At 42.8% G+C, this 16785-nt stretch overlaps 1 protein-coding gene across 1 annotated transcript in view; it reads left to right on the top strand.

Moving 5' to 3' along the window:
- Nucleotides 1–5639: 5639 nt before the first annotated feature.
- Nucleotides 5640–16785, top strand: part of LOC139406824 (influenza virus NS1A-binding protein homolog A-like) — a 32932-nt gene continuing 21786 nt past the window's right edge. The window contains exon 1 of the mRNA XM_071149886.1: nucleotides 5640–6077. The gene's annotated coding sequence lies outside the window, so the exon portion shown is untranslated. The remainder of the gene's footprint in view (nucleotides 6078–16785) is intronic.

Raw genomic sequence — 16785 nt, 5'->3', positions numbered from 1 at the left:
CGAAGCTGTCAACATTTTTATCCTCAGAAGAAACGGGTATATTTTCTAATTATGCTTCAGAAGAAACTGGTATATTTTCTATTTATGCCAGTTCCTTTCAGCCAATTTGTAGCTTTAATATATGGCAGGCAAACAAGTTTCCTATCTTCTCCCTTTTCCACTTGCCTCCTCCATTTGTGATAGTGCTGCAATCAGTTGGTTGTAAATTTGGATTGAGCAGATATTCCCATATATTTTCGATAACTGCATATGTGACATAACTCCTCCGTGTCTATTGATAATATCTATTTTATATCATATTAATGTTTTTTTTTATTAATCAGTATATTTGAATATAACCATAACATTTGTTCTATCTTATCTGGAGGATAAAACTGAAATTGTAATTAGCTTTGTATGGCTTGTTTCAGAAAGGGTGATACCTTTAAAAAAAAAAATGGAAATGAGAAGTTGTAATCTGTATAAAGGCAAAAATGTCATTTTTGAACAAAGGCTGGGCCTTTCTTAATAATCTACTGGAAAAGCCTTTTGGGTTTAAGTATAATTTATGTATGAGTGAAGATTTTAGTGAGAGGTTAAAAGCTTTAATATTTAATAATTTTAGCCCCCTAATCTCATATTCATTATATAAATAGGCACGTTTAATTTTGTCTCGCTTAGCATTCCAAAATTATATATTTTTTTAATTAAAAAGTATTTACCTCTCCATGATTGCAGAATCTTATCTATTTGTGCTAACTTTCTATTGAAATTAATTGTGGTAAGTTAATTTATATTTTTTGAGATGTGAATTCCAAGTATGCCTGCCTGACCATTCAGCCTGCCCTGACCTCCAGCCTACCTGCCGCCATGTACCTTCTGGACTCTGACCTGGTTTATGAACTTCTGCCTGTCCTCGACCAGCCTCTTCCTGCACCTTGTTGTTCAATAAATATCAGAGACTTGGACCATCTGCCTCTGGTGTCTGCATCTGGGTCTTGCCCCGTGTCATTATTCCAACGGTTGTAGACCTTACAGTGAAATGCTTACTTACAAGCCCTTAACCAACAATGTAGTTTTAAGAAAGTACGTGTTAAGTATAAAATTCAAATAACATCATTAAAGAGCAGTAGTAAAATAACAGTAGTGAGGCTATATACAGGGGGTACCAGTACAAAGTAAATGTGCAGGGGCACAGGTTAGTCAAGATAATTGAAGTAATAGAGTTAAAGTGACTGCATAGATAATAAACAGAGAGTAGCAGCAACGCTTTTATTTACCCATGTAAGTTGACTGAGAACACATTCTTATTTACAGCAACGACCTGGGGAATAGTTACAGGGGAGAGGAGGGGGATGAATGAGCCAATTGTAAACTGGGGATTATTAGGTGACCGTGATGGTTTGAGGGCCAGATTGGGAATTTAGCCAGGACACCAGGGTTAACACCCCTACTCTTACGATAAGTGCCATGGGATCTTTAATGACCTCAGAAAGTCAGGACACCCGTTAAACATCGCATCCAAAAGACTGCACCCTACACAGGGCAGTGTCGGGATATTGGGATATTTTTTAGACCAGAGGAAAGAGTGCCTCCTACTGGCCCTCCAATACCACCTGGTCTCCCATCCAGGGACTGACCAGGACCAACCCTGCTTAGCTTCAGAAGCAAGCCAGCAGTGGTATGCAGGGGGTGGGGGAACAATACCATCAGTTTGGGTAGCCATTTGATTAGCTGTTCAGGAGTCGTATGGCTTGGGGCTAGAAGCTGTTAAGAAGCCTTTTGGACCTACACTTGGCGATCCAGTACCGCTTGCAGTGTGGTAGGAGAGAGAACAGTCTATGACTAGGGTGGCTGGAGTCATTGACAAGTTTTAGCGCCTTCCTCTGACACCGCCTGGTATAGAGGTCCTGAATGGTAGGAAGCTTGGCCCCAGTGATGTACTGGGCCGTACGCACTACCCTTTATAGTGCCTTGCGGTCGGAGGCCATGCAGTTGCCATACCAGGCAGTGATGCAACCAGTTGGTGCTCTCGATGGTGCAGCTGTAGAACTTTTTGAGGATCTGAGGATCCATGCCAAATCCTTTCTGTCTTGTGAGGGGGAATAGGCTTTGTTGTGCCCTATTCCAGGAACTGGAAGCTCTCAACCTGCTCCACTACAGCCCCGTCGATGAGAATGGGGGTGTGCTCGGTCTTCCTTTTCCTGTAGCCCGCAATCATCTCCTTTGTCTTGATCACATTGAGGGAGAGGTTGTTATTCTGGCACCACACGGCCAGGTCTCTGACCTCCTCCCTATACGCTGTCTCATCGTTGTCGGTGATCAGGCCTACCATTGTCGTGTCGTCAGCAAACTTAATGATGGTGTTGGAGTCGTGCCTTGCCATGTAGTCATGGGTGAACAGGGATTACAGGAATGGACTGAGCACGCCCCCCTAAGGGGCCCATGTGTTGAGGATCAGAGTGGAAGATGTGTTGTTTGCCTACCTGGCCTGTCAGGAATTCCAGGATCCAGTTGCAGAGAGAGGTGTCTCTAGTTTAGTGATGAGCTTTGAGGGCACTTTTCAATCTTAGTCCTATAATGACGCTTTACCTGTTTGATGCTTCGTCAGAGGCCATAGAGGGATTTCTTATAAGCGTCCGGGTTAGAGTCACGCTCCTTGAAAGCGGCAGCTCTGCCCTTTAGCTCAGTGCGGATGTTGCCTGTAATCCATATGTTCTGGTTGGGGGTATATACGTACCGTCAGTGTGGGGACTATGTCATCGATGCACTGATGAATTGATGTTGCCAGTGACTGATGTGGTGTACTCCTCAATTTCATTGGAAGAATCCCGGAACATATTCCAGTCGTTGCTAGCAAAACAGTCCTGTAGCTTACCATCTGCGTCATCTGACCACTTCTTTATTGAACGAGTCTCTGGTGCATGCTACTTTAGTTTTTGCTTGTAACCTGGAATCAGGAGGATAGTATTATGGTCATATTTGCCAAATGGAGGGCGAGGGAGAACTTTGTATGCGTCTCTGTGTGTGGAGTAAAGGTGGTCTGGAGTGTTTTTTCCTCCGGTTGCACATTTAACATGCTGGTAGAAATGAGGTGAAACGGATTTAAGTTTCCCTGCATTATAGTTCCCGGCCACCAGGAGCCCCACCTCTGGATGAGCGGTTTCCTGTTTGCTTATGGCCTTATACAGTTCATTGAGAGCGGTCTTAGTGCCAGCATCGGTTTGTGGTGGTAAATAGACAGCTCTGAAAAATATAGATGAAAACTCTCTTGGTAAATAGTGTGGTCTACAGCTTATCATGAGATACTCTACCTCAGAGAAAAACCACGAGACTTCCTTAATATTAGATTTTGTGCAGCAGCTGTTGTTTACAAATATACACAGACTGCCACATCTTGTTTTACCGGAGGCAGCTGTTCTATCTTGCCGATGCAGCGTAAACCCCGCCAGGTGTATGTTATCCGTGTTGTGGTCCAGGCACGACTCACTGAAATATAAGCTATAACAGTTTTTATTTCCCGTTGGTAGGATTTTCATGATCGTAGCTTGTCTTTTTTTGTTATTCAATGATTGTTGGTTAATAGGACTGATGGTAGAGGCAGATTATCCACTTGCCGTCGGATCCTTACAAGGCACCCCGACCTATGTCCTCGATATCTCCATCCCTGTCATTCGCATGAGAAAGAGATTTTGGCCTTGTCGAGTGTCTGAAGTAAATAATTTGCGTCCGACTCATTAAAGAAAAAATCTTCGTCCAGTACGAGGTGAGTAATCGCTGTCCTGACATCCAGAAGCTCTTTTCGGTCATAAGAGAAAGTGGCTGAAACATTTGAACAAAATAAGTTACAAATAACACAAAAAGACACACACAATAGCACAATTGGTCAGAAGACCGTAAAACGTCAGGGATCTCCTCCGGCGCCATTCTCATGTTACCTTTTTAGTTACATGGCTTTTCTAGCACAGATAGAAACTGCAACCACGTTTCTACAAAGGCAGATATCCTACCTGATGATCTTCCCTGATGTTTTCGTGAACTTTCCAAATCCTTTTGAATGCATATAAAAAAATGGAATCAAATAATTTCATATCTTTTCTTATTAGCCTATGAATAAACGTGATTGCAATTTCTATCTTTGCTAGAAAAGCTATAAAATTAAAAATGAAATAGGATATTGGTATTGGCCCTCAATATTCAAATTGGTGCATCCCTTATTGAATGTATAAAACTTGATAGAAAGTATGCAGACATTGGCCTCCCTGGTGGCGCAGTGGTCTAAGGGAGGGTTTGGCTGGCAGGGATATCCTTGTCTCATCGCGTACTAGCGACTCCTGTGGTATGCCGGGCGCAGTGCACTCTGACCAGGTCGTGTGGGAGTTGTAGCGTTGAGACAAGACAGTAACTACTAACAATTGGATACCATGAAAAAGGAGATAAAAAAGTATGCAGAAATTACAATGGCCTATACATTTTTAAATAACTGCCTTGACCTTGTGGTTAAAAGTACACCCCGAGATTCAATGCCTAGTTGAGAATTGGATATGATGCCATTCTGCTTGACACTCAGCATTAAAGAAAATTCAACTCAAAAACTATATATTTGGTATGTGTTTCATTATTGCATTGTTGATATAGTCCTAAAATGTTTTGCATGTCAGCAATCAAGTTTTGAAGATATATAAATACAGAAATACAGTCGGTATGATGCATAATAGATCAGTTCAAAACCTCTCTGCCAATAAAAGCTTGTTTTCAGGTTAGGCCACATTTCCCTCTCATTAGGCCCTTCTGCTCTGGTGGATTTTCCCACACTGTGGTTAATGTACCACTTTGGTGCCCTTCCCACTCAGATCATACATACAGTCCTAGAGACATTCTTACTTGAAATTATTATTTTTTTGCTTAACAAACATGATTATTTTCTTTTTGACCACAACTACTATAGTAAGGTACATCGTTGCTACCCAGAAATGATTTGATAGAGATTTATTTTATTTTATTACAGTTGCATTGGGCCTTTAAAATGCAGAAAGTCGTTTTCAATTTTCTAAATGGGAAACCTTTTGTTTGATGTATTTGATGTCATACCACACATTCCGCTCCAGCCATTACCATAAGTATTTCCTCCCCAAATGAAGGTGCCACCAACCTCCTGTGTCTGGAACGCAACCCATCTCTTACCCAACTGATTGCGCAATCTTGCAGTTGTAATTGTCTTTAGGCAGGCTAGGCTATATTAACCAAAGACTTTAATAACTAACCCAAGATAGACCACCGCCTGTCATTTTCAATCGGAACAAAGTAGTCATGGTGGGCAGAACAAGCAACGAGGGAGGCAGAGCCAAGCACAAACTACTGAGATCTTACAAACTAGTTCACACTGTTTGTAACAGATTTTTTGGGGGGAACAGAAAACTGTATTGATATCAAATGTTTCATCATTAAATAAAAGAGCATAGGGCGGCGCACAATTGGACCAGCGTCATCAGGGTTTGGCCGGTGTGGGCCTTCATTGTAAATAAGAATTTGTTCTTAACTGACTTGCCTAGTTAAATAAAGGTGAAATAAAAAAGTTTAAAAAATACATCCCACTGCCGGCCGCTGGGCTTCCTCTCATCATCATATTTGGTAGTGTGGAAACGCCAACCGGATGCTTCACAATTACACATCCGGTGGAATATCTGGCTCCTTGCTCCATCTTGGGTATTGCTACGTGTGGTACATGTGGGGGAGAGAGACACCCTACTCGCAGTTCTGATTCAATTAACTAAGTTGACCAGACCTATCTGCTATTGCACTAGGTTTTATGGGAGACACACCCAGTTAGGCAGACCAGAACTAACCTTTTATTTTTTTTCCCCAAATGGTAAACGGTCTGAGTGAACTATCGTCAGTTTTCCACCTCCTTTGTTGGCACTTCGCCCTTGCGAACGTGCTCGAGCCGCCCCTGTTGTCGCGCCTTGTTCGGACTTGTCTGCACTTCAGTCGCATTGGAGAGAGAAAAGAGCGGGACCTGTCCAAAAACTGAACCGTATCCACACAACTCTGAATTTACATTAAATATGTCTACCACCTCCAGCTGTCAAAAGCCCCAGGTAAGGTTTTATTTCTTTCTAATTTTGCGTATTGTCATTGTTGGTAGATGTACTGTAACGTTCCGTCGTAGGCCAATGCTAGCCCACCGGGAAATGTGTAACGTTACATTTAACACGAGGTTGCTTGCTTGGCTGTTTTTTAAAACCATTTTTATATGCTGACCTCTGTCAGGTAGTTTTTCTAAATGTAGACGGGTTTTACTGCACTGTAGCCTACATGTTTTACGTTGAAGTTTGTTAAATAGCATATTTCCGCATTGTAGTGAGTGGCCAACCGCAGAATGAATATCTACAATTTGTCGTTGGCTGCAGTGACAGATGTAGGAGCATCATTACATGTCCGAGTTCTTTCGCGAAACCACTGTTAAAGTTGCAATTGAAAACGTTTGAAATGTACCCACTGCCCCAGACCATATGAGGAACGGCTAAGTGCGCCGTTAGATTTCCCCCCCCCCCCCCCCCCCCCCCTTTAAACCTTTCCTATGCAGATCTCCGCTAAACGTGTAATCAAGATCTGTCTCTGACTGCTGATAACTTCACAAACACAAGGAATCTGACAAATACAAAGTTGCCAATGTATTTGCAACTGCTACAAATAAGCAAAGGGTATCAATATGCTTCAAATGAAAACTGAGATGACTGCATTAAAATATGAATAGGTTACATAGGCCTATATAATTAAATAATATTGAAGTACATTTCATATCCATTTGAGTTCAGCTACTCGCTGTAAATTTTGCTTCACTATATTTTGATATGTAACAAAATGTCCACAAAGTTTAGCAAATTTAGTGCATTGTTATAGGGTAAGCATTAGTTTTAGATCCCCCCCAATATTTGCATCCATATGTGATATCTCTCTAGGAGCTGATCCGTCATCAGTATTGTGAAATAATTCTAATGTTATGTATGGTAAGATTTTAATGGGGGAAACTGATCCGAGAGAAGCGCTGCTTTTCTTTCGATCCTATCATTTTCGTCTCAAACTCCCAATGATGCACTTAGCAAACTTTCTCTCTGTGAAACGTATATTACTTTTTCGGCTGTTGTGGGAAAGATGATGCATCTTTCCCACAACAGCCGAAAAAGTAATATACGTTAAAACGTAATATACGTTAAAACGCTAAGTTCCATCGCTGTCGGGAAACCAGGCCCTGGCAAGTATAGCAGGCAGGCGACCAAACAAAAATAGCCCTTTGTGATGTTTTCCTGGTGCGGCCTCTTTCGTAATACACTGTAATTGCCATGTCCTTCGTGTTTTGTTTTTGTGTGTGCATAGTTGGTAGTGTGTAGTCATGCCATCTATTGAGGCTTTGGCTCCGCTGACCTACATGCTTGTGTTATGGGACTGGGGTAGACTGACAAACTAGTCACAGCGCTGTGGTCTGTCTCGTGCAAGCATGCTCCACTGTACGCTATGTGCACGCCCAGACACCAGTCTCAGCGACAGACAAGTTGAGCCAGCCAGTAGAACTGCTTCAGATTGGGTGTTGGACCCATCATCTCCGAGGGGCGGTGGTTACACGTTGACACTGCCCACCAACTGGGTCGGCAGCATGGCAACACTGGTCTGAACCTTTGACAAATGTAACGCAATCCAGGGATGGAATATATCGTTGCATTCCTAATCATCCCGAAATGATGAAAGGTGAATTGAGGAGATTAGTAGTGTTTCAGTTTTTGTAAGCATGCTAGAGGGTGGCATGTAGCATAGCAATTAGTATTCTGCCAGTAACCAAAAGGTTCCTGGTTCGAATACCAGAGCCAACAAGGTGAAAACTCTGTCCTTTAGCAAGGCACCAAATTTACTCGAGGCACCATACTACAATGTCCGACCCTGTAAAACAGCACATTTCAATGCACCTATCTGCTGTATGTGACACCTTTTAAAATGCTAATGGTGAAGCAACCCATTGGTTTCAACACTACTTCTGGTAGCTACTCACACCAATGCTGGGTGTCGCATCCAATGGGCTGTTATAATGTTAGTTAGCCTAACATTCTGGCGAATACTGAACCATTGCCATTTTTCTTCAAATCTGTAGAGATATACAACAAAGGATCATCAAACCCACCAGCTCAATCTTAGTATTTCCAACCATTGAGATTTTCTGTGGTAGCAGTGACATACAATTTGAGATGCATTTTGCAATAAAGGTTTCACACCCCTTTACTTTTCCCACATTTTGTTACGAAGTTGGATTAAAATAGATTTGTCTTCTTTGTCAACGTTCTACACAAAATACTCTCAAAGTGGAAGAAAATTTAGAACCTTTTTTAATTCTTGAAAAATAAAGCAATAATATATTTGGATAAGTATTCAACCCCCTGGGTCAAAACATGTTAAAATACACTGCTCAAAAAATAAAGGGAACACTAAAATAACACCCTAGATCTGAATGAATGAAATATTCTTATTAAATACTTTTTTCTTTACATAGTTGAATGTGCTGACAACAAAATCACACATTATCAATGGAAATCAAATTTATCAACCCATTGAGGTCTGGATTTGGAGTCAAACTCAAAATTAAAGTGGAAAACCACACTACAGGCTGATCCAACTTTTGATGTAATGTCCTTAAAACAAGTCAAAATGAGGCTCAGTAGTGTTTGGCCACCACGTGCCCCCCCCCCCCCCCCCCCTACAACGTCTGGGCATGCTCCTGATGAGGTGGCGGATGGTCTCCTGAGGGATCTCCTCCCAGACCTGGACTAAAGCATCCGCCAACTCCTGGACAGTCTGTGGTGGATGGAGCGAGACATGATATCCCAAATGTGCTCAATTGGATTCAGGTCTGGGGAATGGACGGGCCAGTCCATAGCATCAATGCCTTCATCTTGCAGGAACTGCTGACACACTCCAGCCACATGAGGTCTAGCATTGTCTTGCATTAGGAGGAACCCAGGGCCAACCGCACCAGCATATGGTCTCACAAGGGGTCTGAGGATCTCATCTCGGTACCTAATGGCAGTCAGGCTACCTCTGGCGAGCACATCACACCATGACTGACACACTGCCAAACCGGTCATGCTGGAGGATGTTGCATACAGCAGAACGTTCTCCACGGCGTCTCCAGACTGTCACGTCTGTCACATGTGCTCAGTGTGAACCTCTCTTTCGTCTGTGAAGAGCACAGGGCGCCAGTGGCGAATTTGCCAATCTTGGTGTTCTCTGGCAAATGCCAATCGTCCTGCACGGTGTTGGGCTGTAAGCACAACCCCCACCTGTGGACGTCGGGCACTCATACCACCCTCATGGAGTCTGTTTCTGACCATTTGAGCAGCCACGTGCACATTTGTGGCCTGCTGGAGGTCATTTTTCAGGGCTCTGGCAGTGCTCCTCCTGCTTCTTCTTGCACAAAGACGGAGGTAGCGGTCCTGCTGCTGCGTTGTTGCCCTCCTACGGCCTCCTCCACGTCTCCTGATGTACTGGCCTGTCTCCTGGTAGCGCCTCCATGCTCTGGACACTACGCTGACAGACACAGCAAACCTTCTTGCCACAGCTCGCATTGATGTGCCATCCTGGATGAGCTGCACTACCTGAGCCACTTGTGTGGGTTGTAGACTCCGTCTCATGCTACCACTAGAGTTAAAGCACCGCCATGCCAGCATTCAAAAGTGACAAAGAAACATCAGCCAGGAAGCATAGGAACTGAGAAGTGGTCTGTGGTCCCCACCTGCAGAATCACTCCTTTATTGAGGGTGTCTTGCTCAATGCCTATAATTTCCACCTGTTGTCTATTCCATTTGCACAACAGCATGTGAAATTTGTCAATCAGTGTTGCTTCCTAAGTGGACAGTTTGATTTCACAGAAGTGTGATTGACTTGGAGTTACATTGTGGTGTTTAAGTGTTCCCTTTATTTTTTTGAGCAGTGTATTTTGGCAGTGATTTAAATCTTCTCTAAGAGCTTTGGAAACCCGGGTTGTACAATATTTACCCATTATTCTTTTAAAAACGAGCTCTGTTGGGGCTTCCAGAGTGGCACAGCGGTCGAAGGCCCTGCATCGCTGTGCTTGAGGCATCACTACAGACCCGGGTTCGATCCCAGGCTGTGCCGCGACCGGGAGACCCATGAGGCGGCGCACAATTGGCCCCGCGCCGTCCGGGTTAGGGGAGGGTTTGGCCGGCCGGGATTTACGTATCTCATCGCACTCTTGTGACTCCTTGTGGCAGGCCGGGCGCATGCACTCAGACTTTGGTCACCAGTTGTACAGTGTTTTCTCCGACACATTTGTGCAACTGGCTTCTGGGCTAGACGAGTAGAGGCTTGGCACGGTCATTTTTCGTAGGACGCATGGCTCTCGACCTTTGGCTCTCCCGAGTCTGTACGGGAGTTGCAGCAATTGGACAATGAACTACTACCCAAGAGCATACTATATATATATATATATATATATATATATATATATATATATATATATATATATAATCTCTCTCTCTCTCTCTAACCAGTCCTGTCGAGGTGGTTGTTGAAAGAAATGGGTTTTGATTGTTTTACTGGTATTGGGGACATATGTAAATGCCTACAAAAAACATTATTTTGGATGTGCAACCTTTTATTTAACTAGGCAAGTCAGCTAGGAACCAATTCTTATTTACAATGACGGCCAAACCTGGATGACGCTGGGCCAATTGTGTGCCGCCCTATGCGTCTCCCAACTACGGCCGGATGTGATACAGCCTGGATTCGAACCAGGGACTGTAGTGACATCTCTTGCATTGAGAAGCAAGCATGTGAAGACCAGCGGTAGGAGAACCATCTGGACATTTATTTTTCTGGTTAGGCTATATCAATCTGACTCCCTCTTTAGTAATTTGTCTTTATTTTTTAATCGCAGTGCCGAAACCATCAGACAAGCTCTAGCCTACATATAGTTTTATTTTATTCAAACGTGTGGAAAATATGTGGGCAGGAAATACGCAAACCGACCCTGTCGACCAAATTTGTCGGAAATAGCCCTAAATCGATTACTGAAATATAGACAGACTAACTGGTCTCTTCCTCACTGTGGTTTATGAAGACTTTAAATGTGCCTCTCCTCAATCACCTTTCCATTGGCCTTTGTAGAGCAGCCCTGATAGCATCAGTCAAAATGCTTATCAGAATCAGGAAGAGTGTCTCTGATTGGGAAAGAAAGATATGGAGAGGCATAGGAGAGGGGGATATAGAGGAGAGAGATATGTAGGAGAGAAGAGTGTGAGGGGACCTAAAGGAGCAGAGAGCCAGTGGAGCATTCAGAAGGATCTTCTGCCAGATGTTATGTTGTATAACCGCTAGTAAAGTGGGCCAACTGACCCACATATGTACAGTACATACAGGGGCTATGGCTGCTGCTCTAACACACACACTGGCCTACAAACATCCTTGATTCAACTCTTGCTTACATACTTATGCAAGGACACACACACATACGCAGTTGGGCACACATTCAATTTTATAACCCGCCTGGCCAACTCGTGTCACTTAATTCTGCCATGCAAGCTATAGCACATCCGCCACACACACACACACGGAGTAGGCTGGAGACACACCCAGATTCAAAAACACGTTCCAGATTTCAGTAGTGTAGCGTTAGTCATGTGACATTCGGTTCTGTTTCACAGCAATGCAATACATTTTTCATAGTTCCCTTTGTACTTCCCCTTTCTCTCCCCTCCTTGCCTGTACAGTTTGTCCTTACTCCCCCTCTCTCCAGTCACCATGCTGTTGTGTAAGACTTGTGTAAGGCATGTGATCAACAATAGTGAGGGAATCATTCATTTTATTACGAAGGAAGGCAGGCAGAGAGGAATCTGATCTGTGTGTTCTTTCATCTTATGTCTCTGTGGGGTCTGGCTGCTGAACAGAACTGCACTTGGATGCTTCTGGCTGGAGTGTTGATCCCTAAACACACTTCATAATAATTATTCAAGTCGTTTTCTGTTGTGATGCGTCTGTTTTAAAATACTTGGTGGAGAAATCTGCTTTGCATGTTTGTCCTCAGGTGCATCCTGTTTCCATTAATCATCCTTGATTGCAGTCCACCTGTGGTAAATTCAATTGATTGGACATAATTTGTAAACTTATACACCTGTCTATATGAGGTCCCACAGTTGATAGTGTATGTCAGAGCAAAAACCAAGCCAGGAGGTTGAAGGAATTGTCCGTGGCGCTCCAATCCGAGACAGGATTGTGTCGCGGCTCAGATCTGGGGAAGGGTAACCAACAATTTCTGCAGCATTGAATGTCCCCAAGAACAGTGGCCTCCATCATTCTGAAATGGAAGAAGTTTGGAAATACCAATACTTTTTTCTTCCCCCAGAGTTGGCCACCCGGCCAAACTGAGCATTGGTCAGGCCAAGAACCCGATAGTCACTCTGACAGAGTTCCTCTGTGGAGAAGGGAGAACCTTCCAGAAGGACAACCATCTCTGCAGCACTCCACCGATCAGACCTTTATGGCTGTGGCCAGATGGAAGCCACTCCTCAGTAAAATGCACATGACAGCCGGCTTAAAGTTTAACTAAAGGAGTCTCGGACCATGAGAAACAAGATTCTATGGTCTGATGAAACCAAGATTGAACTCTTTGGCCTGAACGCTTAAAACCTCTTTGGGATATGTGGGACGCTAGCGTCCCACCTGGCCAAAAGCAAGGGAAACTGCAGGGCGCCAAATTCAAATAAATGACTATAAAAATCAAACTTTCATTATCTTCTTGACGCTATCTATCCCATTAGCGGGATAATTGTCATCAACAACCGCAGAATTTTAGAGCGTCACATTCAAATAATATTACTAAAAATATTCATGAAATCACAAGTGAAATATAGAAACACAGCTTAGCTGTCTTGTCAGATTTTGAAAATATGCGAAAGCAACCAAGCGTTTGTAAGTTTATCGATCACTAGACAAAACATTATGAACACCTAGCATCAAAGTAGCTTGGGCACAAATCAGAAAAGCAATAAAATGAATCGCTTACCTTTGATCTTCGGATGTTTTCACTCGCGAGACTCCCAGTTACACAAAAGTTCCTTTTGTTCCATAAAGATTATTTTTATATCCAAAATAACGCGCCAAACAGAGATATGTTCAGAAATCCACAGGCTCGAGCGGTCACGACGACGCAGACAAATTCCAAATAGTATCCACAATGTCCACAGAAACATGTCAAATGTGTTTATAACCAATCCTCAGGTTGTTTAAAAAATATATATAATCGATAATATATCAACTGGCACTGTCTTTTTCAGTAGGAGAGGGAGAGACGATGGCTGCCCAAGCTCTGTTGCGCAAGCAAACATCGCGTCCGGTGTTCGCATGAGTTTATCTTTCTCGCTAATTTTTCTAATAAAAGCCTGAAACTATGTCTAAAGACTGACACCTTGAGGAAGCGATAGGAAAAGGAATCTGGTTGATATCCCTTTAAATGGAGCGAAGGCAGGCTATGGAACATGGAGCTCTCAAAATAAAAGCCACTCCCTGGTTTGATTTTCCTCAGGTTTCGCCTGCAATATCAGTTCTGTTATACTCACAGACAATATTTTGACAGTTTTGGAAACTTTAGTGTTTTCTATCCTAATCTGTCAATTATATGCATATGTGCCTGAGAAATAGGCCGTTTACATTGGTTTACAAACTGTCCTTTTGTTAGATTAATTCTGTCGATTATATATCGAAAATGTCCATTTATTTGGAGTGGTTGATCCAGAAAATCACCGGTTCCAACTTGCTCAACGTGACTACAAAATATCTCAAAAGTTACATGTAAATTTTGCCAAAACATTTCAAGCTACTTTTGTAATACAACTTTAGGTATTTTTTAACATAAATAATTGATGAAATTGAAGACTGGTTGATCTGTGTTCAATACAGGAAGAAAACAAACTGAAGCATGCTTTCTGGTCATGCGCCTCTATCTAACAGTACACTTCAAGTGACCCTCGTTCAAGATGGCCGTACTTCTTCATTACACAAAGGAATAACCTCAACCAATTTCTAAAGGCTGACATCCAGTGGAAGCGATAGGAACTGCAAGAAGGTCCCTTAGAAATATGGATTCCCAATGAAAACCCATTGAAAAGAGTGACCTAAAAAAAATCTGGTTTGTCGTCCGGGGTTTTGCCTGCTAAATAAGTTCTGTTATACTCCGACATGATTCAAACAGTTTTAGAAACGTTAGTGTTTTCTATCCAAATCTACTAATAATGTGCATATCTTCTCTTCTGGGGATGAGTAGCAGGCAGTTGAATTTGGGCATGCATTTCATCCGTACGTGAAAATACTGCCCCCTGTCACCAAGAAGTTAAGCGTCACGCCTGGAGGAAACCTGGAACCATCCCTACGGTGAAGCATGGCGGTAGCAGCGTTACACAGTGGGGATGTTTTTCAGCTGTGGGGATTGGGAGACTAATCAGAGTTGATGGTAAGCTGAACGGAGCAAAGTACAGAGATCCTTGATGAAAACCTGCTCAAGACCTCAGACTGGGGCAACGGTTCACCTTCCAACAGGACAATGACTAAGCACACAACCAAGACAACGTAGGAATATGTTTGTGTGTTAGGTAGAAGATAGCGGTCTGTCCTGTGGGTAATATTAGTATTGAGATCCCAGACACACATTTTTCTTCAATGAAAGTTGGGTGGTTTTGAAGTCCGTCAGGGATATTAACTAAAGAGCTTTCAAAACTACCGGGTGGTGGCTTGGCTGCAATTGTGCTATCATGATACGCCAAGGATAACAGTTTAATTTGGCAAATGGCACCTAATTTAATTAGTTGGTTATTTGATTAAATGGTGGAAAAGCAATGCCTAAAGTGTTGTTTGCTAAACTAAAATGCTACTTTGCCCTACACCAGGGGCAGGCAACTAGATTTCACCACTACCAAGCCCAAAAAGAGTTACTTTCAAATGCAATATCACTTAATTTCTTGACTATAATGAGACAAGATCAGGTCTTTTTTGTTGGAATGTCGCGGCCCGATTTGTCAGGCGGATGGTTGGGTAGCCGGAACATAATTATAATTGATACACTACAAATTCACCGCTACCAAGCCCAAAAAGAGTTACTTGCAATATCACTTAATTCCTTGACTATGAGACAAGATCAGGTCTTTTTTTCTATTTGTTGGAATGCTTGGGATCAGATTTCCTAAATGCTAAAATGTTTTGGGGGCAGTATTCCTGGCGATGTTAGTATTTTTGGACCAATAACTAAAATCTAAAATACTTTAGGGGGATATTTTTTGGCCTGTTGCTGACCCCCACCCCTACATACAAACTACACATTCACACTCCTACAGTTTCCAAACCAGCTGAGCACAAGATGCCCGAAACAGGAAAAAGTTTGACAAAAGTCTCTTTCACACATGGCCTTCGTGGCGGTTTTAAGAATGTGAGCGTGTGTATTGTTTCTTCTGTCTGAACCGTCTTGGACTGGAGGAAGACATGGTCATCATTATTTCCAGCAGCACACAAAGAGCAGTTTGTCTGTGTACAATTTTGAAGAATGTGTCTCAATAGGAAAATAGTGCTTTTACACAATGTAGAAGCCTAATGTTCCACAAATGACTTGGTAATTTCAATGACTGTTATTCGTTCAACATCTTAGCTTTTATAATAAACTGAAGTGCTTTAGTTTCATATGTGCTTCAAAAGTAGCTTGAATTCATGTAGTCTGTATCTCAATCAAATAAAAAAGATATGTATTTTCTGGTGCGCCTAACTTTAAGTTGAGACTACAAGTGCTACCAATGAAAAATGTATTTAGATCCCTGTCTGTGTTTACAGGAGAATGTCAGGTCATCAAGTCTGTAAACTGAAGCACAGCTGGGTCATGCAGCAAGACAATAATCCAAAACACACACGCAAGTCTATACCAGAAGGAACAGATGGAAAGTTTTGAAATTGCCTAGTCAAACGTCCAGGCCTGTTATGTTAGGAGCTGAAATGAACAATTTCCCACACCCACATTTTATTAAATAAGTATCCAATTTGTATTCATTCACTCAGGTTCCCTTTATCTAATATTAGGTGTTGGTTGATGATCTGGTATTCAGTGACAAATATGCACAAATAGAGAATCAGAAATGGGGCAAATACTTTTTCATGGCACTGTAGCTGTCAGCACCAGTGACAGCAGTTAGGTTGGCTGTAACATTGTATGTACACTAGTAAAATAGCAAGGGTAGTTCCATGTTGCCTTGTGAGAATCTCACACATCCCCCACATAATGGCAGATTTCCTGGAATTGTGAGTTTCTTCCTTCTCTTGTTATGTATTAAGACAGAGGGATAGTCCTAGTGGATGAGGGATAGTCCTAGTGGATGAGGGATAGTCCTAGTGGATGAGGGATAGTCCTAGTGGATGAGGGATAGTCCTAGTGGATGTGCTTTGCCGAGGACGAGTTTGAGCCGGATTCAGCGGAAGTGTCTGGGCTGGGTAGCCGGTGTGGAGGGGGCAGGGATCAGAGGGCCTGTTCTTAAGACTTTAGAGAGGGACACTGAAGGAGTGGAAAATGGGAGGGTGGGGGTTAATGCTACTGAGAGACTATTTTAGTGACTGGACTGTCAGTGTGCTACTTGACTGCAGCAGTCACTCTGCTTGCCTGCTGGAGATGCCATGAAGTAGCTTAGTTTAAAGACATGGGTTAAATTCAGACCTTGTTCTGAGCATGTGCTTCTATCTATTGATCTCACTGCAGTTTGGTGTAATTTAGTTGTG

Source organism: Oncorhynchus clarkii, chromosome 4 (assembly GCF_045791955.1).
Source record: "Oncorhynchus clarkii lewisi isolate Uvic-CL-2024 chromosome 4, UVic_Ocla_1.0, whole genome shotgun sequence".
Taxonomy (NCBI): Eukaryota; Metazoa; Chordata; class Actinopteri; order Salmoniformes; family Salmonidae; genus Oncorhynchus; species Oncorhynchus clarkii.
This window is presented reverse-complemented; position numbering and strand designations above follow the sequence as displayed.